Raw genomic sequence first — 27750 nt, forward strand, 5'->3', positions numbered from 1 at the left:
GTTTTTTTATGCGGTTCTAGAGACGAAGGTCTTAGATGCAAGGAATTACGCCTTAAAATTTTATCATATTCTGTTTTTAAAATGTAAGATCTTGGATTTGAGTCTTTATCAATAATTCTGGCTGGTTCCCATATATTCCCATTTTGATATGTAACGTTTTGACCTTTGGACAATTCTTTTTCCTTATTTCGGCCTATCTTGCGGTCATGGTAGTATTTATAACGATTTTGATTCTTTTTTATTTCTTCATCTATGCCTTTAACAACAACTGGATTGAGATTTTTAGAGCAAATTGGCAATTTCGGACGTAATAATCTGCTCATAAGCATTTGAGAAGGTGTATATGAGAAACCTGTAATTGGTGTATTACGATACGCTAATAGGGCACTTTGAAAGTCTTTGTTATCGTCCATACATTTTTTCATGAGTGATTTAGCAATTGAAACTGCCTTTTCAGCAAGGCCATTAGATCGAGGGTATCTTGGACTCGAAAAAATAGTATTAAAATTCCATTCTAATGAAAAATTTTTAAATTCAGATGAATTAAAAGGAACGTTATCGGTAACCATTACTTCTGGTACACCATGAGTGGAAAAAATCGATTTTAATTTTGATATTATCTCACCTGCAGTTTTGTTTTTTAATTGTTTCACCTCTATCCACTTTGAATAATAATCTATTAAAGTGAGAAACGATTTAGAACCATAATCAAATAAATCACATGCAACTTTGTTAAATGGCAAAAGCGGTATTTCATGAGGAATCAGTGGTAGTTTTGACTTCGAAGTTTGATACTTTTCGCATGTTCTACAACTAGTTATCAGTTCATCAATATCTTCATTAATGTTCGGCCAGTAAAACAGAACCTGTGCAGCATTTTTAGTTTTACATATTCCCATATGGCTCTCATGCAATTTATTTAGCATCTTCCGACGCAGAATGCGAGGAATAATAATTCTATTTTTGTAAAATAACAAACTATTTTCAAAGTATATGTCATGACGAAGATGCCAGTATTTTTTAATATAAGGATCTACTTTTTTATAGTTTACAGGCCAGCCCTTACAACATACATCAATTAATAAAGCTAATTCCTGGTCTTTCATTGTCTCAGACTTAATTTCTTCCTGACGGTCATAACTAACATTAATGGAATGAACCATTTCATTAAGCTCTCTATCTACTTCACCAGAGTCATCCTCTATATATGATCTGGACAATGTATCTGCAATGTATAAGTATTTTCCCGGAACGTATTTAACAGAAATATTATAGGGCAACAACTTAAGTTTAATTCTTTGGAGCCTTTTTGAATGAACTTCACTTACAAGTTTTTCAAAAATTACCACAAGAGGCTTGTGGTCTGTTATAACAGTGACTGGCCGGCCATATATGAAATTGTGAAATTTGAAACATGCAAACAATATAGCCAGCATTTCTTTTTCGATTTGAGCATATCGCTTTTCAGTGTCAGTTAATGCTTTAGAGGCATAAAATACCGGTTTGTTTTCTTGTATTAAACACGCCCCTAACCCAGATTGTGATGCATCAGCTTGAATGGTAATAGGTACTTTTTCGCTGAAATTCTGTAAGACAGGCGCCTCTGTAATTAAACGTTTAAGGTTCTTAAAAGCAACGTTATGCATAGTTGTCCACTGAAAATGTGTATTTTTTTTCAACAACTCTCGAAAAGAAGTTGTGATTTCAGAAAGCTGTGGAATGAAATTTCTTAAGTAATTGATGACGCCTAAGAAACGCTGAAGTTCTTTTATATTACTTGGTTCCTTCATAGCTTTTATAGCAGTAATGCGATCCGGATCTAATCTAACACCTGACATTGAAAACACATGTCCTAAATACTTAACCTGTTCTTGTCGAAATTGCAATTTTTTAGCGTTGAATTTTATGTTAAGTTTGTTTGCTCGCTCCATTACGTTTTGTAAATTTTTGTCATGTTCTATTTTATCGCGCCCATAAACAAGTATATCATCAAAATATACAAATACACCTTCAATATCAGCAAAATATTTGGAATTTAGTTTTTGAAATAATTCTGGGGCCAGATTCAACCCAAATGGTAGTCGCAAAAACTTATAACAACCGAAAGGTGTACTAAAGGTACAAAGTTGGCTACTTTCTTCGTCTAACTTGATTTGCCAGAACCCATCTTTAAGGTCCAGCACTGAAAAATATCGCATACCCTGTAACTTGTGTGAGATATCTTCAAACCGTGGTATTTCAAAAGAATCCTTGACGATATTTAAGTTTAGTTCCCGAGGGTCTAAGCAAATACGTATTGACCTATCAGATTTTTCAACGATTACTAAATTATGAACCCACATGGAAGGTTCTATGACTTTCGAAATTATTCCCGCCTTTTCCATTTCATTTAGTTTAATTTTAACTTTATCCCGTATAATCAATGGAATTCTACGCGGCGGTTTGGTAGTAGGAACAGAATCAGGCTTAACATATATCTTACACGTTTCCGGAAAACAACCTAATCCCTGAAAGCTATTTTTATTTTTTTCTATGAATTCGGTTTTACTATTCGGTATGGTTTTTAGTTCATCTATTCTTTTGATAAGCTCTAATTTAAGACACAATTCCAAACCTATAATTGGATTTGAATTAACATCCGCGATTATAAAATTTTCATTATATTTTTTATTTTCATATATAATTTCTAAATTCACCGTGCCTAAGACCTTAATCTTACCACCACCATATGATTCTAAATTTACTGAGATTGCATGCAATTGATGTGTTTTATTAAAAAATTTCATAAATAAATAATTTGGTAATATGTTAACCTCAGATCCTGTGTCTAATTTGAATTTAATATTAATTCCACATACTCTTACAAATTTAAACCAACCTCTGTCAACGCTATCAATTGATTTCAAATTTATAGAATCAATAACAAGGTCATCTATGTCTATTTCTGTTTCATTGTTTAAAATTTGATTAACATTTTTATTTTTAGTATATTGTTGTCTACATACTTTTGAAAAATGGTTAATTTTCCCACATTTATTACAATTTTTCCCATAGGCCGGGCATGCATTCAATTTATGGTTATAGGAACAGTTTTTACAATTGATTATAATTTTATTTTGATTAAATTCATTTTCATTATCTTTACTATTTTTTTCTACCTTATTTTCTACCTTAAACGATTTACTCTGTGATGATGCTGCTTGATATCTATTGACTTGATGTATTTGTTGCGAGTTTTGAACCTCTCTTGCTTGGATGTGTGTGGCTTCGGCGATGCGGCATGACTCAATAGCTTTTTTGAGTGTCAATTCTGACGTACGTAGCAACCTTTCTTGTAGGTCGGCATTGCTGATCCCAAGAACAATGCGATCTCTGACCATTTGATCCGTAATTGTTTCTGTTGTGTCGTCGAACTCGCATTTTTTTGCCTGATTGATAATTTCGGTGAGGAAACTGTCAAAGCTCTCTCCCAATTGTTGTTTTCTTGAATGGAACTTAAATCGTTCGTATATCAGGAAATTTTTAGGAGAGCAATACTCATCAAATTTTTCCTTGACGACTTTAAAGGTTTTGCTTTGTTGCTCGGTTAAATTAAAAGTTTCCATAACCTCTAATGCCTTTTCTCCCATGAGGTTAAGAAGCATGGCAACCATAACCTCATCATGTAACTTTTCGTTTTTTGTGGCGGCTGTTATGAATATGTCGAATTGTTTTTTGAAACGTGTCCACTCAACATTTATATTGCCCTCAAATGTTAATGGAGCAGGAGCACGAAAAGAACTTGCTAGATCCATTTTAGATTTTAGCGCACTCTAACTTTTTTACTTTGTTAGTTTTTAATTTTTTTTTTTTTTTTTTTAGATCACTTTTGTATTTTATATAGTAATTTTCAACAAAATCGAAACAAAAATTTCATTTATTACGACGTTTTGCATGTTTCTGTAATAATATTTTTAACTGTGTATTTATTTTTTTTTTTGTTTGTTTTTTTTTTTTTTTAACTTCCAATAATTTTTATTTGTTCGGTTTTTTCGACTGCGCCATGTTATAAGATGTTTATTTCTCAAAGTATGAACAAAGACTGATCTAAGTATTCATAAGAAGCTTAAAGCTAAAAGTATAATACATATTCATAGAAAGCTTAATGTTATAATATATATTATATAGTTAGTACATATCTAATATATAACACTCGCATACATCTTTTCTTCTTCTTCTCCGAGAGGACTACTTACAGACTTAATATGCTGGAAAATGTCTTTCTATAGGTATGTTTTGTTGGCATAGCCTCGCACTAACTTGGTATGGACTTATCATATGAGAAGAGAGAGAAGATTAGAAATTTGTTTGCTCATGCTGTTAGGGACACACTTAAACTATTGCCACCCATTTCTATAAAATACTGATAGATGGTCAACAGAGAAGAAGAAAAAGCCCCTAAGAAACATCCGGCTATTAGATAAAACACATGGATTTTGGCTTTAGTCTTTTGTGTAAACTAGAGACTTTTTGAATTTAATTAAAAATCATTGTTTTCTAAAGCAAAAACATATTAAAGTGATTTCTTTAATGTATAAAATTTGAATATATTCGTTTTGTGGTATTTGGAAAGCTTGTATATAGCTTAGTGGTTAACCAAAATATAAAGTAAGAGATTATAGAGATTGAAGAAGAAGAAAATGGGTATAGTTTTCCACAGTTTAATTAATCTTTGTTTAGAAGAAAAAGGGTAAAGACGTACTATAATACTGTAGACTGTATAATGTATTGTAAACTGTATATTAAATGACTTTAATTCATGCATATTTATTGTTTTTTCTTAAAGAATGATAAAAGTTTATAGAAGAAGCCAAAAATATATTTCAATATCGTTCGTAGAATTAAGTTGAAACTATCGACAAGAAGATAGAACACGGTAGGCATAGGCAGGTAATATTTCTAAAACGAAAAAAAATAAAATGCACGACTGGGTCGCACGAACTTGCTCTTAGAGTTAAAGTTGCTTAAATTTTTAAGACTTTTTATATAGAAATTTGGAAAATGAAGGTACCTTCTATATAGTTACAAAAAAAAATAAAATAAAATAAAATAAAATCTGAAATCAAATTTCCCTCCAAAACAAGTATGCAGTTTTGATTGATATTTTAAGGTGCATTTTTAGAAAAAAAAATTTCAAAATCGTTAGAGCCGTTTTTTAAAAAACTAATTTTTTATAAATAATTTTTTGGAAAGAAAGTTTTAAAATAAAATTGGTATGCCATTTTGTAGAAATCACTAATCAACATCTAAAAAACAAAATTTCAAAAAAATTCAATGTCCCGTTTTCGAAAATTTGATTTTTCAAAAAAAAAAATTTCAAAATTTTTTTAAAAATCCAAAAAGTATTTTTTTTTGAAATTTTGTTTTTGGCTTATATTAAAATTATATAAATGCTTCTTCACAAAAAGTTTCGTTGAAATCGAATAAGCACTTTCGGAGATAATCGGATTTGAAAAAACGCAAAAATTATTTTCTATTAGAAGATAAACCTTGTCTTAAAACTTACATTTGAATTTTTTAAACAAAATCGTTGGAGCCGTTTTTGAACAATTTTGATTTTACTTAAATCGGTATATGGCAAGTACCGTTATTTTTGGTCCAAAAAAATTAATTCCAAAAACCCCTCTGGTTAGTTTTCAATATTATTTAAGTTTTGTACCCTTTCAGAACACAAAAACTTAAATAATATGGGAAAATTACCTAATAAAAAAGTCAGATTTCTTAAGAAAAAAAATTTTATCTTGGTTATTTATGGAATATTCTCAACAATGTTATACCATTTTGAAAAGAGAATTGAACACACCAACTTTTAAGGTAACTTGCCGAAACATCGTAGAGCATTTTTTTTACACTACGGTTCATTGAATTAGAGTCATGTAAAATTGTTTAGTACTTAGTTGGGCAAAAAAAGTAATATTTGCTTTAAAACTGATGCAGCTGAGTTAAAATTTTTTAATGCATTTGGTAGCAGGGTTATTTAAGGTTGCGTAGCAAAAGAAAAAAATGAGAAAACTTAAGATTTGTAGTCACGGCACATGAAACACCGTCACAGGGTGACCATTTTTTCGACTTTTTTTCAAATGCCCATAACTCACAAAATATATGGCTGCGATTTTTTTTTATTATTTTTCTGAAGAAGAAAATGGCATTTGAATCAGAATCACTACTACTCATTTGCGAAAATAGGATAAGAAAACATATTTTGTGTTATAATTCAATTAAATTTTTGATCATAGTTACCTACTTAACCTTGAAAGACTCGACAAATTTTCGGACGGAGAACTATTTGGGGCTTGTCGCACTGATAAAATTTGATAACACCCCCAAAATCGAGATTTAGCGGAAAAAAATTCTGGTTTTGATAATAAATCTAGACTTCATAAGATGAAAAATTTTTTAAATACTTATAAGGAAAAAAAAATACTTTAGAAAAACTTTTTTTAACAGTTTAGTACGAAAAACGATGTTTCTGTTGCTTGACTTTACCAATTTTTGAAGTGAAAACTTCTTTTGTATCGTAGTGATTTGAAACAAGATGAAACGAAAAAAGCGACAGGAAAAGTCAATTGATTATAATTTTTTTTCTTTTAATAGATAAATGAATGAAATTTATACTGTAAATAGGTAATTAAATAAACTATAATGTTGCCAAACTTCAATCAATTTTATGTTCAAAATTCTGAGATAACGGTTCAAATATGTTTTTTTTTTACTAAACTCGTTATATCTTTTGATCTAGAACACATAAAAATTTAATTTAATTTTAATACGAACGCTGATAATATTACCTTTCATTTTATATATCACACATGACGGTACGTGCTCTACAAGTTACACAATCTTAAATTGAAAAACTTGAAAAGTACCTTAAAACACCTATGGAGATCTGTTGCCGATGACCAGGCACCAGTGTAGGAAGTACCGTATTCTCAGTTTGAAATTTCGACATGGTTAGCTTTCAAAAATTCTTACTTTTTTGTAGAAATGGTAGAAATATGATTGAAATATGATTTTTTCGATTTTTTTTTTTTTTTTGTAAGGAAAATGATTTTTTAATGTTTCACTTCTACCAAGTGTGAATTGCACACATGATTTTTCATTTGTGTATTTTTTTTAGTGGTATCCCTAAGCAAAAACAGTAGCTTTCAACTTTTAAGAGTAAAAAGAATAAAAAAAAACTTTATTTTCAAAATAGCTCCTCTGTAAAAAAAATGATGTTTATTGGTATCGTACAAGGAAGTTTTCGTTATTCCTAAATTTCGAAAAAAAAAAATCAAAATTAACTCTCCAGCTTCAGTTTGAAACGGTAACGGTTATATCTACTTATTTTATTACTAATACTGGAGTTGTACAGTTGCGTTCTTAGTTCTATTTTTTTTAGTCCTTTCTGATTGACGATGTGTCTGAGAACTTGCCTGACGGAGTTATAGTGAAAACACTTTTATAGGTAGACGACTTATCCTAACCGATATCCCTCTTACGTTACAGCTTCAAAATTAATAAGCTTAAAGTGTATACTAGTGTGGTCCACGTTATAAGGCAAAAAAATAAACCATATAATTCATTACTTCCCCACCCATTATTTTGCTACAGACATCTATACCAACATATGCGGAAAGTTTTAGCTCTTAAAAGTAAAAGGAAGAGGGCGCTCATCAGCTTTGAAATATTAGACTTTGTTACCCTTAATATCTGATTATATCGTAATAGGACTTGGCTTGGAGTTCGAATTTGGCTTAAATATGATAAGCACGCATGCCTCCGACAACCAAAATAATTGTTTTCATGTTTCTTTGGATTTGAGTCATTCATATTTCATTGATTAATTCTGTTTTGTTTTAACTTTAAGCAAAAAATACTTACAGACGAATTTAATTGAACATAAAAATCTGTGAAAACTTTACTTAACTAGTGGTATTTTATGAAAGAAAAATGAAAAACTTTACCACGTGACAACTTAATTCACTTGATAGATTAAAAAAAATAATTACTAGGTACGAGCACCTAGCTAGAACAGCATCTGAGCAAAAACTTTGAGCCTGTTGAGCGCCCACTTTCACTTCACCTAAAAAGCTGAAATTTCACTTGAGTAATACAAAACACATATGCAACCAATTTTTGAGTGGGGAACAATGGAAATGTAAAAACCAAAAAATTGGACCACCCTAGTGTATACTGTAACAAACTCATGCCTTTGGTATGCAAATCAAGTGTTTGTATTTAAAAAAGAGAAAGAATTTGAGCAGTTTTTGGGTATTAGGTATTGTACTATATTTTTTAATCAGTACGGTAAGCCCTACAAAAGATTATGCGTCGACAGCGAAGTACTTTTTCGATAGCTAAATAGTGTAATTAACATTTCAACAAGCAAATTGAACATTAAAAACTCAAATTCGAAAATAAGCTCATTATACTGCTTTCCAGCAGTTAAAATTTTTGTCTCATTTACTGTGACTTTATTTTTTTTTTTTTTGTTTTTCTTTCAAAGGTTATTAAACCTCCATAAGCGGTTTACAATCCAGACATTGACTCATGTCCAACACTCCTCACATAATCCGCGCCAAACCAACCAAAAAACCATACGACGACGCCCAAACAACACCGAAAAAGCCCAGGCATCCTTTAGAAATACTGAACATTATTTTCATTTTCGTATTTTTGTCCATTTGGTAGCGATGGAAGAATTTCGTTGCCAAAAAACAAAACAACAACAACAACAACCAAACAAAAAAAAAAGGAACAATTTTACCTCATTAAAGTGAAAACCATGTTTACACAGTTTAACAAACCAACAACCGAACCAACCGTCTGTCGTCCGTCCATGTCGTCACCATCATCCTACCGCGCCTTCATCTGCCACCCAAAAAGTCATCATCATGTCCGTTCAACAACCATGTTACTACTTGAAGCTACATAAACAGTACCTACTCCATCACTAAAATATCTCTCTCGCAAGGAACCAACCAAAAAAAAAAAAAAAGAGAAACAGGATAGACATGACAAATTCATTATCGATAAGGAATCTCATGTCCGCTCTATACCCCGGGTGTACATTTAGCTAACGCTACATGACGCGACCAAAATTGCAAACTCTTCTATAGGTTACAGGAACAATATAAGTTCCATAGTTAAGAAGTACATCATCAAGTTGTATAGTACAATACGAGCCGAAGAGTATAAAAGCTTTTATCATGCTCCAAAGAAAAAGTAGGTACTGCATTGAACAATAGGACGATGGCTGAAATCCGGCATCTAGGGAAGACGACAACGACAAAAGAAACACAAGAAGACCCAAATACGCTTTCAATAAAATCGAAATCGACTGAATATAAATTGAATTCGCTCGCTGCTACTGCCACTATAAGTATATGCTAGAAACTGTTAACTGGGATGCATCAGAAGTAGCAACGAGCAAGCAGGCAGCCAGTAGTTAAAAGCTAAGCGGGCCGGCAGGCCGGGCGCATTGGAACACGCTTTGAATACCTGAACAATGCCATGGAGATATAATAAAAGATAAAAAACAAGCACAAAACTCTTCGATTTGGAAAAAGACGTGTATACATTTTCTATAACTCTATATGACGATAAAAACGACGATGAGAAGGAGTATTTAGAGAGACACAATGACGATAAGAATGGGAATGTCTTTGGCTTCCCCTGTTTTGCTATTTTTTTCTTTTTTTTTTTTTCTTATTTGTTTTGTTCCGCTTCTTTTGTTATAAAAATATCTTCGACAAAAGCGTCTTTTTTGTGCGATGAATATCAAACTAGCTTCAAAGTTGAAGTTTCTCTGATGTGTCTTGAAGACGACATCGAAGATGAAGATATGTGTATATTGGCAGTCAAAGTGGCAGAATCGTTGGTATAATACTGCCAAATGGTTAACAACTGATACTTTTTCTTATTCACAAAAGAATAGAAAAGAAGAACGTTTGCGTTTGCATGTCGAAGAATTAAATTGAATTGGAATTGGTATTGAATATTTTTCTGTGTCGGACATTGATAAATATAGTAGATGGATTGGATATGAACTTTAAGAGCCCCCGCACACTACAAACTTTCTATCGGCCGAGAGTTTAGTCGGTCTTTTAAGGGGTAATAACACCTTGTAAACCATGAAATCGAGCGTCATATTCATCAGCGTATAAAACAAAGAAGAAATATTATTTTCTTTTGGTGTTTGTTTAGTTTAATTAAGTATATTAATAGGTAACAGAATAGGCTAATGTTAAATTTTTGAATAATGTGAAATTTTTTAAATGGCGGTGTAGTTCAGGATGATAGTAAAATCCTGTGCTCCCATCGGGCGACCAACTAACTCCTACAGTTTTTAACCGATTGGGCTGAAATTTTGTGTGGAGCCTAAAAATACTATTCTCTAGTGAAATATTAGTTTTTAAAGAAATGGCATTAGGTAGTTTAAAAAAATTATTTCATTCCAAAAACAAAATTCGTTGAAAAAAAGAGGGATCGGGTCAAAATTCTGGCTTCAAAATTCTGCTTTTCAAAATTCTGCTTTTCAAAATTCTGCTTTTTCAGCGAAAATTCTGTTTTTCAAAATTCTGCTTTTTTTCTATTCTGTTTTTCAAAATTCTGCTTTTTAAAATTCTGCTTTTCAAAATTCTGCCAGCATTAGGTATATTTGAACAAAAAAAATTCTGCAAATTCTGTTTTTTTTTATTGAATATGCGCTGGCTAAAGAAAAATACACCTCATCAATGTAATTCAACATTGGTACTTTCCTAAATTTTTTTATTTAAGTGTCGCAAATATTTTTTGAAATGCATATACTGACTTTCTTTCAAATAAAATATGTATACTAATTGGAACCGATGTTGTATATTCCTTTTCTTATTCAAATTTTTGAATATTCATCTTTATTTGATAAATTAATAAATTTTTAGTTATTTTTGGAAATGTTTAATATTAAAAACCTTTTCTTAATATTTTCAAATTTATTCATTTATAAAACAAAAATTAATTCGCATTTAAAAAATGTGTGTAAGTAATCAAATAAGCAGATAATTTTTCAAAAAGATGATTTTACAGAATTCTGCAAAAAATTAAAAAAGGGTTTGGAAAATGTTTAAAAGCGCGCGCTTTTTAACATTTTCCAAACCCTTTTTTAATTTTTTGCAGAATTTTGAAAAGCAGAATTATGAAAAGCAGAATTTTGAAAAACAGAATTTTGAAAAGCAGAATTTTGAAAGCAGAATTTTGTTAAGCAGAATTTTGAAAGCAGAATTTTGACAAAAGAATTTTGACCCCGGCAGAATTTTGACCCCAACCCAAAAAAAGACCATAAAATCGTTAAATTTTAATATTTCAAAAAAATCCTACGTACTTCACTAGAGAATGGTATTTTAAGGCTCCACACAAAATTTCAGCTTGATCAAATATATCTTGATCAAAAGATATAACGTGTTTAGAAAAAGAACATCTTTTCACCGTTATCTCAGAATTTTGAATATGAAATTAATTGAAATTTTGCACCATCATAATTTTTTGCTAGATAATTACCCATCTACTGTATCAATTTCATTCATCTATCTATTAAAACAAAAATTTTATGATCAATTGATTTTTCGTGTCGCTTTTTCGTTTCAAATCACTACGATACTAAAGAAGTTTTCACTTCAAAAACGGTTTTCGTCACTATTTCCGTTAAGCAGTGGTACATTTGGTGCTTGTTGGTGTCAAAAATCATTTGCAAGGCCATTACCTACTTGACGAAAAGTGATGAAATTTGGTACATTTGGGGATATTGGTATGGAGAATCGAAAAAGCTGACGACTTTTTTTTATTCAAATTGGCAACTCCAAAAAAGCTGACAAAAAAGCTATTTTAAAGCATATTCTGCCGGCATTTTGGAGCCGCCATTTTGAGTAAAAAAAAAAAAACAAAAAAGCTGACAAAAAAGCTATTTTAAAGCATATTCTGCCGGCATTTTGGAGCCGCCATTTTGAGTAAAACAAAAATTGACAGCTTTTTCGTATCATTCACACTTATGTTCATATATCCGTGTAATTATGTGCTTATGACTGTAAATCCATGAATCCAGTAATTGAAAATACTGTTTGAGTAAAATTTGAAAGTTCTATTTATTATGAAAATGATTTCAAGTCTATTGACAGCATTTTAAAATATCAGAATTTGCAAATACAGAATTTTTAAACACATTATTTTAACATACAGTTTTTTAAGAACAGTATATTGTCCCATACAATATTTCGACGTGTTGGAGTAATAATTCTGTAAGTGCCGAAATTTGAAAAAGAAAAATTGTTAATAATTGTTAAAAATAAAAGTGGGAACATTTTCACTTAAAAACAATTTTTTATTTTTTTCATTAAAAAAATTTTTTTAATACAGAATTTTGAAAACTTAAAATAAATTAAAAAAAAAAAAACAGAAATATGGATTGACAAAATTTTGAAACATAAAATTTTAGATTTACAGAATTTTGAAATATAAAATTTCGAAATTACAAGATTTTGGAATACAGAATATCGACACGTAAAAATTTTGAAGTTAAAGCAAATGCCAAATATTCTAAAAAATAAGATATTTCCTATGTTTGTTGAGTTGAACATTTAGACTCAAAATATCTAATTTTATATAAAAGTTGTTAAGTATAGTTAAGCACGTAGTTCAAGTAACTTTAATATTTTATTATCTAATCAATAATCATCTGTGTGAGAAATATTAGACACTTACTAGAAAAGTCCTTTACTTTAAAGAAAATTCGATAAATCATAATTTTCAAATAAATCTCATAAAATAATAAAATAAAAGTGACAACCAAATTCTTAAGGAAAACAATAATGTACGAATGCAACTTTTAAGTATAAATCAAAATGAGGTAAAAAATTATCAAAATTTTTAAATCTATAAAAATACGGTAAGATTAGATATTTTGAAAATCTTCTTTTTTTTATCATCAAACAATCATTAAAAATCAGTAAACCTTTTATAGATTCTCTGGTTTTCTTTACAAACAAACAAAAAAAAACTATTCAATGTCCCTGACAAACGGATTCTTCATGCACAAGCAACCAACACCACATCACAATGTCATTGTTCAAGTAGTTAAAAACTATCTTCCTAAAGGTCAACATGTAAAACTACCCAAGAAGTATTTCTTGGCAATGAACTTTCTAAGATTTTCATTTATATTTACTCATAAAAAAGGTTACCAAACAACAACAACTTATTAAAAAATAAACGACCATCAACTTTTGCCCTTTCACCGACATCACACATGTACAGAATTCTAACAAAAAAAAAAAAAAAAAAAGAAAAAAAAATATGTGTTTTTTTAATGACAAGAAAACAGTCAAACAATTAAGATTTACACAAACCAAAAGAGATAAAGGCTGTCATCGCTGGCATTATTAATTGTCGTTTTAAAAAAAATGTCCCACCTTATCCCTACGGAAAAACAACATAACTCACACCCTGGGAAACAAAGAAAAATCCATTAAAAAAAATATTATTAGAAAATTTAATTGATCAACGGGGGCGTACAGATTTGCTCTATAACAATTTTATTTTTTTTTTTTTAGTTTTTTGCATAAAAATACATTTTGAAGAGAAACAAAAATAGCAAAAACAAAGTTGAAAGAAAAATCAATGAAAAAATCTTTAAACGAATACATTTTTGTGAAAGTCATATTTTGAGTTCGACTTGTATGGAAATTTTTTTGTTAAAATTAAGCTTAATTGATATCAAATTAAAAAAAAAACTAGCATGTTTTATTAAATTTTTCATTCAACTTGCTTCAATTTTGTCAGTATTTTTTTTATAAGTTTAAATAAAACAATAGAATATTTTATGCGTTATATTGTTTTCAACTATGTTTTAAGCAGGGTTGTAAAAATATTAATTAAGTTTAAAAAATAAAATTAATTTCAATTAAAAAGAATTTGCATTAAAAAAAGTATTTGTTGCAACTGAAAAATTAAAATTGCATTAAAAAATATACTGCAACTGAAAAATACTTGCATTTAAAATAAAATTTTTATTGCAACTAAAAATATTTTGTACAATGCAAAATGTGTCATTGTTAAATATTTTTTCGAATTTCTTATAATAGAAAAAATTGAATGTACACATTTTGAATACATTTTTTTTCACTGCAGAAAAATTTTTATTTGGGATAAAATTTTTTTTTTAATTCAAAATATTTGTAGGTATTTTAATGAAAATTTCATTTTCAATGCAAATATTTTTCAGTTGCAATCTTTTTTTTTTAAATTACTTTTTTTTTCAGTTGTAATATTTATTTGCAATAAATATTTTAAATTCAAATGCATTTTTTTTTTTAATTGATATTTTTACAACAGTGGTTAAAGTTGGTAATGAAAATGAGTATATTTTTAGTTTCTTAGACTTGATAATGACTGTTTTAATATCTCTGATTTCTCTTTTTTTTTATTTTTATTTTTGATATTTTGTTTAAAAAATTTTGTCAAAAAATGCATTCTTTTTCAAAAGCATCATTATGTGTATGAGTTTAATTTGCATTTAAATACTTCGAGAAATTATTATTTGGATTTGATCTTGACTTTTAGCTGTGACACTTGCAAAGTGTTTTACAGAAAAATGTTTCAATGATACTATGAAAAATACTGTACAAAAAATATTTTATAAACAAATGTCCCCAAAACAGAATTTTTTTATATGACCAGAAAATTGATAATCTAAATCGACAATTTACTATCGCGTTAGCCGATTTCACTTCACATCGTTTACATGTCACACCCGTAACGTTGTTGTCTTGTCACACCCGTAACATTATTAATTTTATTATTTTTGATAGTTTATCGTTGATTTGTGTCTCATACTGAAGAGTATCTTACAGAAAATTAGTTTCTCATTTAAAAAATGAGTTTTTTTCTTTAAGTCACACCCGTTACCCAAATGAATTTCAAAAAATTATGAGCATCATGCGTTTTCTATATTCGATTTATGTATATTGAATACTGGGCAAATAATTTCTAAATATGTGTGTCACACCCAAAACGATGAAAATACCCATAAACAACATTCTACGACTTTTTGCCAACAAGTTAAGACACTTATTGATTAAAAGTTATTATCTTTTAACCTTAGGAATAGTCGCCATAACCTTGATGACTTTTCAATGCATTTCCCTTAACTTATTATGTATATTTTTTTTAAAAAAACCAATACTTTCCCTCTATTGGAAGTAGGTAAACAAAAAAACAGGTGTCAAAGGAGAGACTGTATAAGGTTGCATTTATGTGGTATTGTATTCGAACCATCGTCATGTCAGTGGCTGCATTCATTTTCTTTTTTTTTTGTTCTCTTCCTTTTTTTGTAATTTAAGTTGACACAAGCAAGTGTCATTGAAGAATCTGACAGATGGATCCAAAAAGTACTTTATACCTGGGGGCGACTTTTCTCTTTAACAAACTGTTGTGTTACGAGTAAATGCGGTGGTGGCCCCATTTATTTACCATTTTTTTTTTTTTTATTGTTTGTGTGTGTAGATAGACACTCACAAACAAACAAAACAAAAACAAAATGCTTTTCTTCTTCCGGTTTTTTTTATATATTTTTTTTTTGTAGAATCACTCAAGCAGCTGCCACTTTACGTCACTGTACCTGGCTTTAGGCAATTTACTCCCCCCAATATGGTTTTGTGTCATGCATGGAAAAAAATGAAACAAAAAAAAAATTATTTGCTGACCCAATAATTTTTGTCAATGTAGTTGGGGGGCCCCCCAAATACCAAACCGAAAACGGAATATGTTTATGCTACTACACGATTGCCCCTTCGGCAGTGGCGGCAGCGGCAACAGACTACTGTTTATTTGTATCTTCAATTATGCGGGTTTAATGAACCGACAAAGGATGAGGATTGAGAGAATGGTAAGTGGTTAGAAAGGCAGCGGTGGCGGCAACTTGCCTGGCGGTATCATTCCGGCACCCGTTTGTCTTACCTTTCAACTAATTAGTTCGGTTGTCAACTTTTTTTTTGTGTGTCACGTGCCAATGGCCTCTCGTCCGTTATTTACGACCAAATCAAGACTTGATTGTCGGTGTGTGAGTGTGTGTCCATTTGATGGATGGATGGATGAGTATAGACAGATCCCGTTGGATGAAGTTTATTGATACCTAACTGGATACCTACATCTTTTATTATTTGCGAGGTTCTATCTGCTGTTCCGACTGTCTGTCAGTTTGCCATTTTTGTCATTTATTTACTGTTACTCATCGAACATATTTTTGAAGAATTAATATTTTTTTGTGAGTATTTATTTGATTAAAAAGCCAGCAAAATTAATAACGGGAAATTCAAAGAACTGAGAGATGGATTTAATTACAAATGATTCGTTTATAATTAAATTAGAATTGGATTTTATTCAGAGAGATTGAAAAGGCGGGAAGGGGAGGGAGGTTCTGTAATCGAATCGAAGGTTGGACATAAATTGATTTTTTATATTTTGCTTTTGCTTGGGTGACGACATAGCGGAGGGTGAATAGGATTTTCGATATCTATATTCAATATAGTTTTAATTGGTTTCATTTCATGAAATGAAGAACCAATTTTAGAAAGCAAAAAAACAACATTGCATTACAAATTCCGTTATTAAATCAACATTTTTTTAATTGGATTATGGAATGTACCTACGGGAAAATATAGTAGGCATTTATAGTCAATAAATTTGTCATTCGATTTTATTTCTAATAGGAAATATTTTATTTCAAATAAAATGTTGGGGAAGTGTTTTAATTTAGCTTCCTGGGAATTCTCAAGACCTTAACTACTCTAAAACTTAAAGGTTACATTTTTATCTTGAATTAAAACATTTTCTGGCTTTAAGAATTGTATGTTTAAAAAAAAAGTTTGTGCTAGAAAATGTTTAGAACATTTTTATTTACAATATATTCTTTCTTAAGCCAAATGCATTTTTAACACAATCTTTCTTTCTTTTCCAAAGAAATTTATTTCAATTATAACGTGTGTTACACAGTTACTTAATTTTTTGTCCTAGATTTGTGTACTTTTCACTAAATAATTTGTTAAAAATAGCTTCAACACCAAAAGTATTTAGTTTTTAATACATTTTTAAAATAAATTTTTGTTAAAGTTCCTTGAATGTGAAAATCTCTTAAGAATAATTGTAACGGGTGTGACGTTAGAAAATATATTCAGTTTGCTTTTGTGACTTAGAAACCATATTGTTATTTTTTAAATGAAAATCGTGGTTTTCATATTCAATATGACAGGAGATTTTATTATGTTTGCAGGAAATTAAAAAAAAAAAAACTGTATTTTTAGAATAATGAAAAAATGTAATATGGCATATTTTTGTAACGGGTGTGACATTGTATTGAAAATGTATTTATAGGTACAATATATTAACATTAAAAAAAAAAAAAAAAAAACAAAAGCTTCAAATTTCAAAGACTTAATTACTATTTACTATAAAAAACACAACCACACACACAATTCTGACTTGGGGGTGAAACTACATAATGGAATGTGAAGTCCATTTAACTCAGTGTTTTTAAAAAATCATTTTATTTTTAATAAATTTGACCTCAATTAAAAATTTTGAAGAAAAAAAATATTGCATTTGCATTGAAAAAAAAAATATTTATTGCAACTGAAAAATATTTTGCATTAAAAACAAAATGTTATTGCAAATGAAAAAAAAAAATTGCATTAAAAATAAAATTTTTTATTGCAAAGAAAAATATTTTGTTTTAAAAAAAAATTTTATTGCAAATAAAAAATTTTCTGCATTGAAAAAAAAAATGCAATGCAAAATGTGTGCATTAAATACTCGTCGAATTTCTTACAATTTTGGCTACACAAACTTTTTCAACTATTGTATTATGATAATATAAGACCAAAAAGTCAAATTTGTAAGAAATTCGACGAGTATTAAAAAAAAAAATATTTTTTGCATTGGATTTTTTTTTTTTCAATGAAGAAAATTTTTTATTTTTAATAAATTTTTTTTTTTTTTCAATGCAAAATATTTTTCTCTGCAAAAAATCACGTCAAGTTTTACTTTTTCTAATCAGTCATCTAATATTTTGTGAGGTTATATCAAAAACCTGATGTAAAAGCTGATGGGGTACTATAATTCAGCTCTGTTAAGCCAGAACAGCGACCTCTTAATCTACTCAACAAGTCTAATTAATTTATCCACCTTTGTCCATGCTTGCCCACCCAAAATTTTCGTTTGTCTACCCTTCAAAACTTTTTAAGAGTAAATTCTTTTTTTTTTATAGAAAAAAATGTAAAATGGTCATAAACGCTAAAATTATGAGATAGATGTATAAAACCAATTGCATAGTTTGCCCACCCCTCATTTAGGAAATATTCCAAAAAAAAATTTGTACTGAAAAAATTTGAAACTACAATCGTTTATCCACTTTGAATTCTTGATACATACGAAAATTATATCGTTTGTTCATTCTTCGTTTAGGAAATATTCAAAATTTGTTATAGCAAATTCCATACAAAATACTATTTTTTTTTTTTTCAAAAATCTCCAAAAATGATTTTTTATTTCAAAAATCCAAACTTCCCCACTTCTGGAAATGGATACAAATGGAAATATTTGAAACACAATTTTTTATAGCGACTTTCACACAAATAATCAGTTTTTTTAAATCCCCAAAAATGTTTTTTTTTGTAATTCAATTGGCCCCACCTAAAGAAATGGATACAAAAAAAAAATTATAGTTTGTCTACCATACGCTTAGGGGATACTCAAAATAAAAAAAAATTAAAAAACATTAAAAAAAATTTTTTGTAATTAAAGAAAAAACTTAAAAAAAAATAAAAACTAAATTTAAAAAACAACAACCTTATAATTTTCCGTTAGTATAAATGGTCAAAAAAAATTCAAATCGTTTTGCTATTCAGTCAGTGATGAAATTAGAAGAAACTAAGAAAGTCACTGTGGCGTATGCGTAACTTTTGTGTATGTTACAAATTTTTTATTTTATTTTTTTTTTATTTTATTTTAAATTATGCGAAAATTTTTTATTTGCAATAAATTTTTTTTTTATGCAAAATATTTTTATTTGCAATGAGAATTTTGTTAAAATGCAATTTATTTTTTCATTTACAATACAATATTTTTTAATGCTAAATATTTTTATTTGCAAATACCTATTTTTTCAGTTGCAATAAATATTTTTTTTATTGCAAATTTTTTTATTTGCAATAAATATTTTTTTTTTTAATTACAAACATATTTTTATTTTTATATTTTTACAACCCTGGTTGTGACAGAAAATATTTTTTATCAAACAAACAAAAAATCAAAATTTAAAATCGATAAAAAAGTTCGCTACTGTCTCTTACAAATTAAATATTAACCCTAACTTAACATCAAACAAATATGACATCATAAATCGATTGCCTTGCTTTCAGTTTCATTCTCATCATCATAACCATATTCATCTTTCTCTCAACTTAACTTACCCTTCTCTAGAGTTCCAAATGAATCTTCTTCAATTATTATTTTTACAACTCACATCCACTTCATATTTTAACCTACCACCATCAAGTCAAGAGTGTTAATAGGGTGTTATTATACGACAGCCATTCATTAAAATAACAAACCAAATGGACCATTTTTATGAGATTAAAAGAAGAACAAACGACGAATGAAAACACCAACTTTGAGTGGGGATAAAATTATGATAAATAAGTTCAGAGTACAAAATAAGTAATTAAAATGCCTTATAGTCAGTCAGAAACTCAGAACTCTTTCATGGATATAGCTGATGCATCATTTCATACAACTCATCCTGTAAAATAAAATAAAAAAAAAAAAAAGACACCCCAAAAACTTGAATGCCACACAAAACTGCCCAACAACGACCCTGAGGAATGTTGCTTGTTCATTCATCAAAATGTTGGCATCTCTCTACTCTTCATTATTCCTATAACACACATATACAGACAGTAATTCCTATCAAGGGAAAATATGACAACCCTGTGGCAGTCAAAAAATTTCCTTCTCTTTTTATTCCTTCCTGCTGCTGTTTATCCTTGTTAATTCCGAGTAACAAGGAATTATGATGATTTTAATTTTTATCTCTTTTTTTTATTTTTTGCCTTCAATCGAACGGAATGCGATTTATGAAAATGAAATTGTTTTAATAGTTTCCGCATGACTGGACCAGAGAAAAAAAATGAGGGAGTTTTTTTTATGCACATGATGATGATAAATATGAAAAAAAAAGTGGTTTAAAGTGTCAAAATGACATCATTCAATGTGACATGTGTGAATATTAAAATTTTTTGTTATGGAACGTTCTCAGAGAGACAAGATGGCGCTTAATATATGAAAAATATGTCATCTGAATACGACCATCACACAAAGTCAACTTTGACAGTTCAATTTGACATTTGATGTTTATTTTTTCGTTCAAACGATTTTTTTTATATTTTTATAAAAAAAATCACCGTTAATTAATTTGACAGTTGACATATTCATAATTTCACACAAACACAGTAACGATAGCTACTGTCACAAATGTCATTGAACTCAATAATAAATTTACCGTAATCAAAATTAGTTTGTTGAATGATTTCATTTAAAATTCAATCGAATGTCACAAATTGACAAACAATTTTCAACTGTCAGGATGGCCGAGCGGTCTAAGGCGCCAGACTCAAGAGCAATCTTGCCTACTATCAAGTGGGTTACTGAGCGTTCTGGTCCTCTCTGAGGGCGTGGGTTCGAATCCCACTTCTGACAAGAATTTTTTTTTTTACTTTTTTATTTTTTTTTTTTTTTATTTATTGATCAACAAATTGGTCAAAGGGGAAGCAAAAAAAACATACACTTCCCATCAAACTGGTGGAAGAGAAGAAAAAAAAAAGTGTAAACACAAAACTATTGTCATTGGAATTTGATACTGTTTCGCAAACAAAACGAGACCAGTTTTTTTTTTTTGCCTGCTATTTTTCGTTTGTTCGTTCGTTCATTCTCTGCTATTCACTCAACACAACAACTCGTTCCTTGATGGTCTTTTGTTTGGACTTTTTTTGTTGTATTTTGTTGTTGTTGTTTACGGAGACGGACTGTTATAATATCCTGTAGGGCTTCATTTGTTTTTTTGTGTGTTGTGTCTCCTGCGGGCATATGTGTTTATTGTTTACAAATGACAATTGCATATCTACACGAGGCGTTTTTTTTTTTTTTTCATTTTTTTTTTTTTATTTTTTATTTTGGAGAAAATTCTTTTTCTGTCATTGTATTTTGCCACCCATGGTGTTGATAAAAAAAGGAAAAAGAAGAAAGAAGAAAAAACAACAAATGGCTGAAGTAGCCAAGTAATTGTGTTTGGTATTCTAATTTCTCCATCTTCATTGTGGTTTTTTTCTTCTTTTATTTTTTTTTTTTTTAATTTTATTTTTAAAAAGAAAAGCAAAGTGGGTACTTTGACAAGTGCACATGCTCTTTTGACACATTTTTGGTTTTGGTTTTCGCTCAAGAGGGCGCTGAAGTGAGAGAGAGATCTTTGTATAGACAGAAAGGTACACATCTTTTTTTTTTTTTTTTTTCTTAATTGAGAAGTTTGTGTTTTGAGTTGCGGCACACGCAACCAAGCCACTTTTCCACTTTTTAAAGTGCATCGACGAAAAAAAAAAGAGAAAAGAACACATCACTGTTCTTTGATGTAGTGCAATTTAACGGTTACACTTGTTGACATCCTATCAAAGTTTTGTTTGGTTTTGGCTTTTGGATTGGTGTCAGTTTGGCACTTCTGTCAGATTGAGAGTTCTTTTTTTAATATTTTTTGAGAAGTAAAAAAATCAATTTAAGAATTAATTAACTGTCAAACTGGATGACATCTGTCAAAACAAACATCAATGAAAGATGGTCAATTAAATGCAAGTGGCTGAGACGATAATTTTAATAAAATATTTTCAAATAAAGGCTTTATCGACGTTTTTTGTAAGAAAATATTGTCACGTTCAAGTGTGGATTTTTTTTTTTTTGATTCAACAAACCTTATCGACAACATTTTTTATCGTGTCAGCCAGTAAAACATTAAAGAAAGATGTTCAATTTACCTTCAAGTTGTTTTGGCGATAGTTTTATTAAAATATTTTCAAATACTTAAAAGCTCTACCGACAACGTTTTTTTTTTGAAAGAAAAAAATTTCACGTTCAGGTGTGGAAATTTTTTCATACAAAAACTTTGTCCACAGCGTTTTATATCGCGTCGCGGTCGGTTGTTGGTTTGGGAGAGCCTTAAAATTAGAAAATGTGTCTGTTTATCGCAGTATTTCTGCTCTATAGGCTGATTTTGGACGTGTCGGCGAGACTCAATGTCACCCGGAGACTTCTGCCTAATAATACACAAAGATGATCTTAAAATCGAAGAAGGTCGTCGTTGTTATTTTCGTTGCAACGATGGATTTTTCCGATGGGCTACTCCGACGTATTTGAACACTTTAGAAACCTTAGAACCGTTTCTGAAACCTTTTTGATTTCGAGAATTCTGTGGCGTTGAATTTGAAGTTGAAGGGATCTAAGGTCTCTGGTGTACGGGTCAGAGGCATGGACATTGAAAAGAGCGTTTCTCAATCTTCTGAGTTGATTTGAGACAAAAATTCTTTGAGTAATATTGGGTTCAGTGGTGCATCGGAGAAGAGGAGAGAAGCTTTATATGCAAACTCGCTATTATAAAAGCTAGTTAGAACTGGCTGATGTACTTATAAGGTCCCTGATGGCGCTACTGATCGGCAAATTGGTGGCACAACTGATCGGGAGGTATTTGTGAGGTCACTGATGGCAGCAGAGACCAGAAATAACAGTCAACCTTTATTTTCAATCGGTTTCTCTCTAAAAGTTACCACATTATTTTAAATAGTTTCGGTTAAAAAGGTTTGAGATTTATTTGTAAAAATCAAAAATAAAGGTTATCGGTTGAGATTTATTTTTTATTTTTTTAAATATCTCTCAATGGTTGAGATTTTTACAAAAAAATAAATGGAACAGTTTTCGCTGAAAATAAATCAAAATTAGTCAATTCAAAGGAAAATGTCGAATATGTCAAGAATGTCTTTATATTGCCAAAAATAAATATGAAAAAGATGTTTTTTCTAAGTTTATGTATTAAATAATGTATGAACTAATTAGACCCTCAAAGTTCTTTAGACCCAAGATTATATCTCTTTTCGTTTAAAGTAAAATCTAAAGACGAAAATGTGTTTTCCACTGTGATTTGAGTCGCTGGGACGACAAGCACAACCAATGCAATTTCAAATATTTCAGGAGTCCGATGTTCTAATATCTAGGTCAAAGCGATCAGCTTCCAGATCCAGATGTTCAAACGGCTATATCTCGGAATTTTGAAAAAAAAAAATGAAACAAATTTGTTGATGCCAAAAGGTAGCGGGGACTCTAACCTACATTTGGGTACAACTCCCATCCCTGTAGGTGCACGCGTTCTCAAACCGTGAGAACTTAAAGGTAAAAAAAAAAGTAAAGCCTGATTCTGAAAAAATAGGCATGATGTGGCGGTTTAACATGGAAGATGATTTTTTAAAAATCTGACAATGTGCAAAGCGTAGGCCCATGACACAAGCTATCATTTGGCATCACTCCCAAAAATTGCTCTCAAGTGGTTTAGCTTCCAGGAGCGTTCAAAGATTCAGGGATTTTTCGAAAAAAAATTTTACCCCAACTTTCAAACGCGATTTTCTCGGAATTTTGAAAAAAAAAATCCAAAAACCCGATTATACCACTATCGGGTAGCTGAGAATATAAACTTTCATATGCCACCACTCCCATGTCTCTAGGAATTGATACATTTGCAGATGAGATTTATTTTTTTCTCTCAGCCATAAATCTCACAATACAAAATACAATACAGGGTTTCTCTTTTTATTTTTTTAAAATAAAGGGTATTTTATAACCTTTATTGAAAATGGGGACAAATAAGAGTTATTAAGGAACCTTTCAAAAGGTTGAGATTTATTTCTGATCTTTAGATGGCAGTATTTTACTTATCTTTCCCTATTTTTCCTGAAACCCTTAAAAACTGGTGGGGTAGGTCTCAGAAAAACCCTAATACCTATTCCAGAGCTGCCTGAGAAATTGTCTGGCTGGAAATAGAACTGCCTGAGAATTCAGATAACTGGTTTAGGGTGCAGCTGGCTGGGTAAACAGTTGACTGAGAGTACGAATGGCTGAGGATTAGGCTTGCCAAAGATTGATCTGACTGGAGATAGAACTAGCTTGGAATAGTGCTATGATGATAAAGCCGCTTAAGAATATTGAGAATAACGCTGGTTTAGCGTAGCAGTATAAAGTTTTTTGCCTGAAAATGAGCTCTAATCATAAAATTGTGTCTATGCCAATTAGTGTCAGAACCGAGACTATTTAGGCCCCGGAAGGCTAAACGCACATCCTATCAAAGTGGATTGCACATCTTTTTCCTATCAACGTGTTGCTTCAATAGAACTGTCTGAAAGTAGAAGTGCCTGGGAAAAAGAATTGGGGTAGTTTATTTTTTGGATAGAGCGAGCTGGGGCTATATTAGCTGGTTAAAGATAGAACTGGCTGGGAATTAAATAAACTGGAAATTGAGCTGTCTGGGGATAAAGTTGGCTCGAAATAGTCCTATTTGCATATAGATCTGGCTGAATAGATTTGGTTTAGTGTAGTGCTAGGTTAGGATAGATAGAGCTTAAGCTTGTTTAGGATTGAACATCGTCTATAGGATATGATTAGGTTGAGAAGAGAACTTACTTGGAATAGTTGTCTGGGAATAATTTTTGTTAAGAGAAAACCTGACTGCAGAAGAATCTGTATAGAAAAATCGTGAACTGCAAATAGTTATGTCCCGAAAAAGGTTCGAAATTATACCGAAATGTTAAGATACCTCTGATTAACATGGTATTGACACTTAAAGGTAAACTTTTTAAAATTTTCAATTTTTCCAAAGTCATCTAACCATCCGAACTTAAAACAAAAATGCAGTTATTTGAACTCAGCTATAATTTTCCCAGTAGCCAAATATTCTAGGAAAAAATTGTCAAATTAGCACTTGTTTTGGAATTCTTTAAACTTTTATTAAATGCTCATTCAAATAATTTACCACAACTCACGGCCACCATCAAGATGACCACCGTTAAAGGGGGTCATTAGTGTCAACATTTGCAGCACCAACTCAACTTATCTTCACATTATAATAGTGCTGATGTCCCATTAAAAAAATGAAGAAGAAGAAGAAGAAGAAGAAGAAGAACTACACTGAACCTGTGTAGTGGCTGTGTGCTAGCTGGCACACGAGCTCAGCATCTTAATTGCCCAGACTAACGTTTAATTCAGTTTCTTTTCTTCATTCTTTTGCGCAAAGATGTTTGCGCGGCAATAAATAGGCTAAGAAGCTAGAAGACTTCTATAACCGACGACGACGAACGTCGTCGACTTGGTCTTATCATCAATTTGCAGAAAAAACGTCAGAAGTAATTGTCAATTCTCATAATTTGTCTTCTGTCATCATCCGTATGGCAAAAGGGAGAGAGATAGACACAGAGAGGAGAAAAGGGATAGAAAAAGATAGATAGAAAGAGATTGCATCGTATAGGTTATGTGCTTGGCAATTAAATTGAAGTTTTCTTCCACCTTCACGTTTTTCCCCGTCTCCCGGTATTATAGGCAATAGATGTCGATTAATAGAATAATTGTCGAGAGGCAGAATAGCTTCGAAAGGGGAGCCGGGAGGTATTATAGCAAAATGAGAAAATAACAGCGAATATACTACAACGTATTATTCGAAGATTTAAACAATGAGAATGAGGATGGAATTATTAACGGTGGCACGGTTGCCGTCGGTCGGTTGTACGATGTACGGCAGCAACAAACGGCAGCCAACAGTCAAGAGTCCGTTGAGTTATTTTGAAATTAAGAATTTATTATGCACTTTTTTTTATTGTTGTTGTAAATTTGTTTGTGTGTCTGTTAATTCTTTATTTTTGTATATATTCGGTTTTAAGTATCTGTTGAATACAAAAATAAAAGGGATTTCGTGACTTGAAGTTCAAATGGGGCATTTAAACATTATTTTACGGTTTTATTTTTAATTTCTTTTTGTTTTTGGTTCGTGGGGGGATGACTTGGTGTGCGTTGTGGTGGGTTTGTGACGCATTGAAAACATAAATTTTCGAAACTTAATAAAGTTTCAAGTGATTTTCTCTTTTTCTCGGAAATAAGTGTCATTTATATTAACAGGGAATTTGGTATTGTTCAAATTTTTGGGGGAAGCCTTCTTTTTTTGTGTGTAGGCATGGGTATGTTTTGTTGGTTGAACATCTGGGAAGGAAATGTATACGAGGGATGATGATGGTGTTCTCATATATGTATGAGGAATTTCAGATTCATTAGGAATTTATTTTGCTTGTTAAAATGTATTTCTTTTTAATTTAAAGTTTTGAAAAAATGTCAGATCGCATATCGAAGGAATGCAAAATCAAATTCCAATGGCTGAGATAGTTTTTTGAGGAATTTCAGAGAGTGAATACGAACATGGAGAAAACTTAAAGAATTTAATTTGAAATTAATGGTGTGTAGCGTCAATAGTTATTTTTAGAGCTCTGGATAACATTCTATGGGAATATATTTATCTCTTTGATAGATGTTGTCGGTATTTTAGATCTTTCAGGTTTGTTAAAGAGCGTTAATAGATTAAATGGCTTCGGATAAATTCGGATAAAGGGTTTAAGCTAAGGAATATAAGTTTTTATAAGTTTGAATAATAGTTAAATGTTCCGAAGGTTCTTAAATTTAGCAAGTCTACCTAGTACTGGTCATTCTGGATAAAACAGTGTAGGTACTAGTTAGATTTAAAAGATTTTTCGACAACCAATCGTAAGTTTCGGATAACATTCTATAGGAATAAATTTATCTCTAAGATGGCTGTTGACCATATTTTACTATGTCCAGTGCTTTTTAAGAGCGTTAGTAGGCTAAAAAGGATTTAAGCTATAAGGAACAGTTGTATAGGTATAGTTGAATAAAAGTTAAAAGTTCTGAAATTTTCTTAAATGTAAATTTCGGATAACATTCTATAGGAACAAATTCGTCTCTATGATATGTGTTGACAATATTTTACAACCTCCAGTGCCTTTTAAGAGCGTAAGTAAACTTAATAGGGTTCAGAAAAAGGGTTAACACTTATAAAAAGTTGAATTAAAGTTTTTAAATTCGAATTTTTTTAAGTGTTAGCAAGTCTAAATAGTATTGATCATTCCGGATAAAATACTTTATTACTTAATTCAAGAGATTCGAAAGATTTCGGAAACTATTTGCAAGTTTCGAATAACATTTTGTATGAATAAATCCATCTCTTGGATAGACGTTAATTAAATTGAACAGCCTCTAGTTCTTTTTTAAAAGCCTTAAATAGACTTTAACGGTTTGGGACAAATTCGGATAAAAAGTGTATTCTAATAAAGAGTTATATGTATAAAATTAAGCGGGCCCACCTTGGAGAGATCATTCCGGATAAAACATTTTACTACTTACATTATCTTCAATATTATTACAATAAATCCAAAAGATTGCGGAAAGTTTCGGATAACATTCAGTAGAAACAAATATATCTCTAAGATAGGGGTTGACGATATTTAAGGCTTCAATTGTTTTTGAAAGCGTTAACATAGCCTAAAATGGCTTCGGATAAAATCG

At 30.4% G+C, this 27750-nt stretch overlaps 1 protein-coding gene and 1 non-coding gene across 3 annotated transcripts in view; one reads left to right on the top strand and one right to left on the bottom strand.

Moving 5' to 3' along the window:
* The window catches only part of LOC129913609 (centaurin-gamma-1A), a 338022-nt gene that overhangs the window by 297438 nt on the left and 12834 nt on the right, over positions 1-27750 (bottom strand). The window lies entirely within an intron of this gene.
* Trnal-caa (transfer RNA leucine (anticodon CAA)) lies at positions 20684-20802 on the top strand. The gene is made up of 2 exons: positions 20684-20721; positions 20758-20802. It is a non-coding gene; the product is annotated as a tRNA-Leu (tRNA).

The sequence above is a fragment of the Episyrphus balteatus genome, chromosome 3 (genome assembly GCF_945859705.1).
Source record: "Episyrphus balteatus chromosome 3, idEpiBalt1.1, whole genome shotgun sequence".
Taxonomy (NCBI): Eukaryota; Metazoa; Arthropoda; class Insecta; order Diptera; family Syrphidae; genus Episyrphus; species Episyrphus balteatus.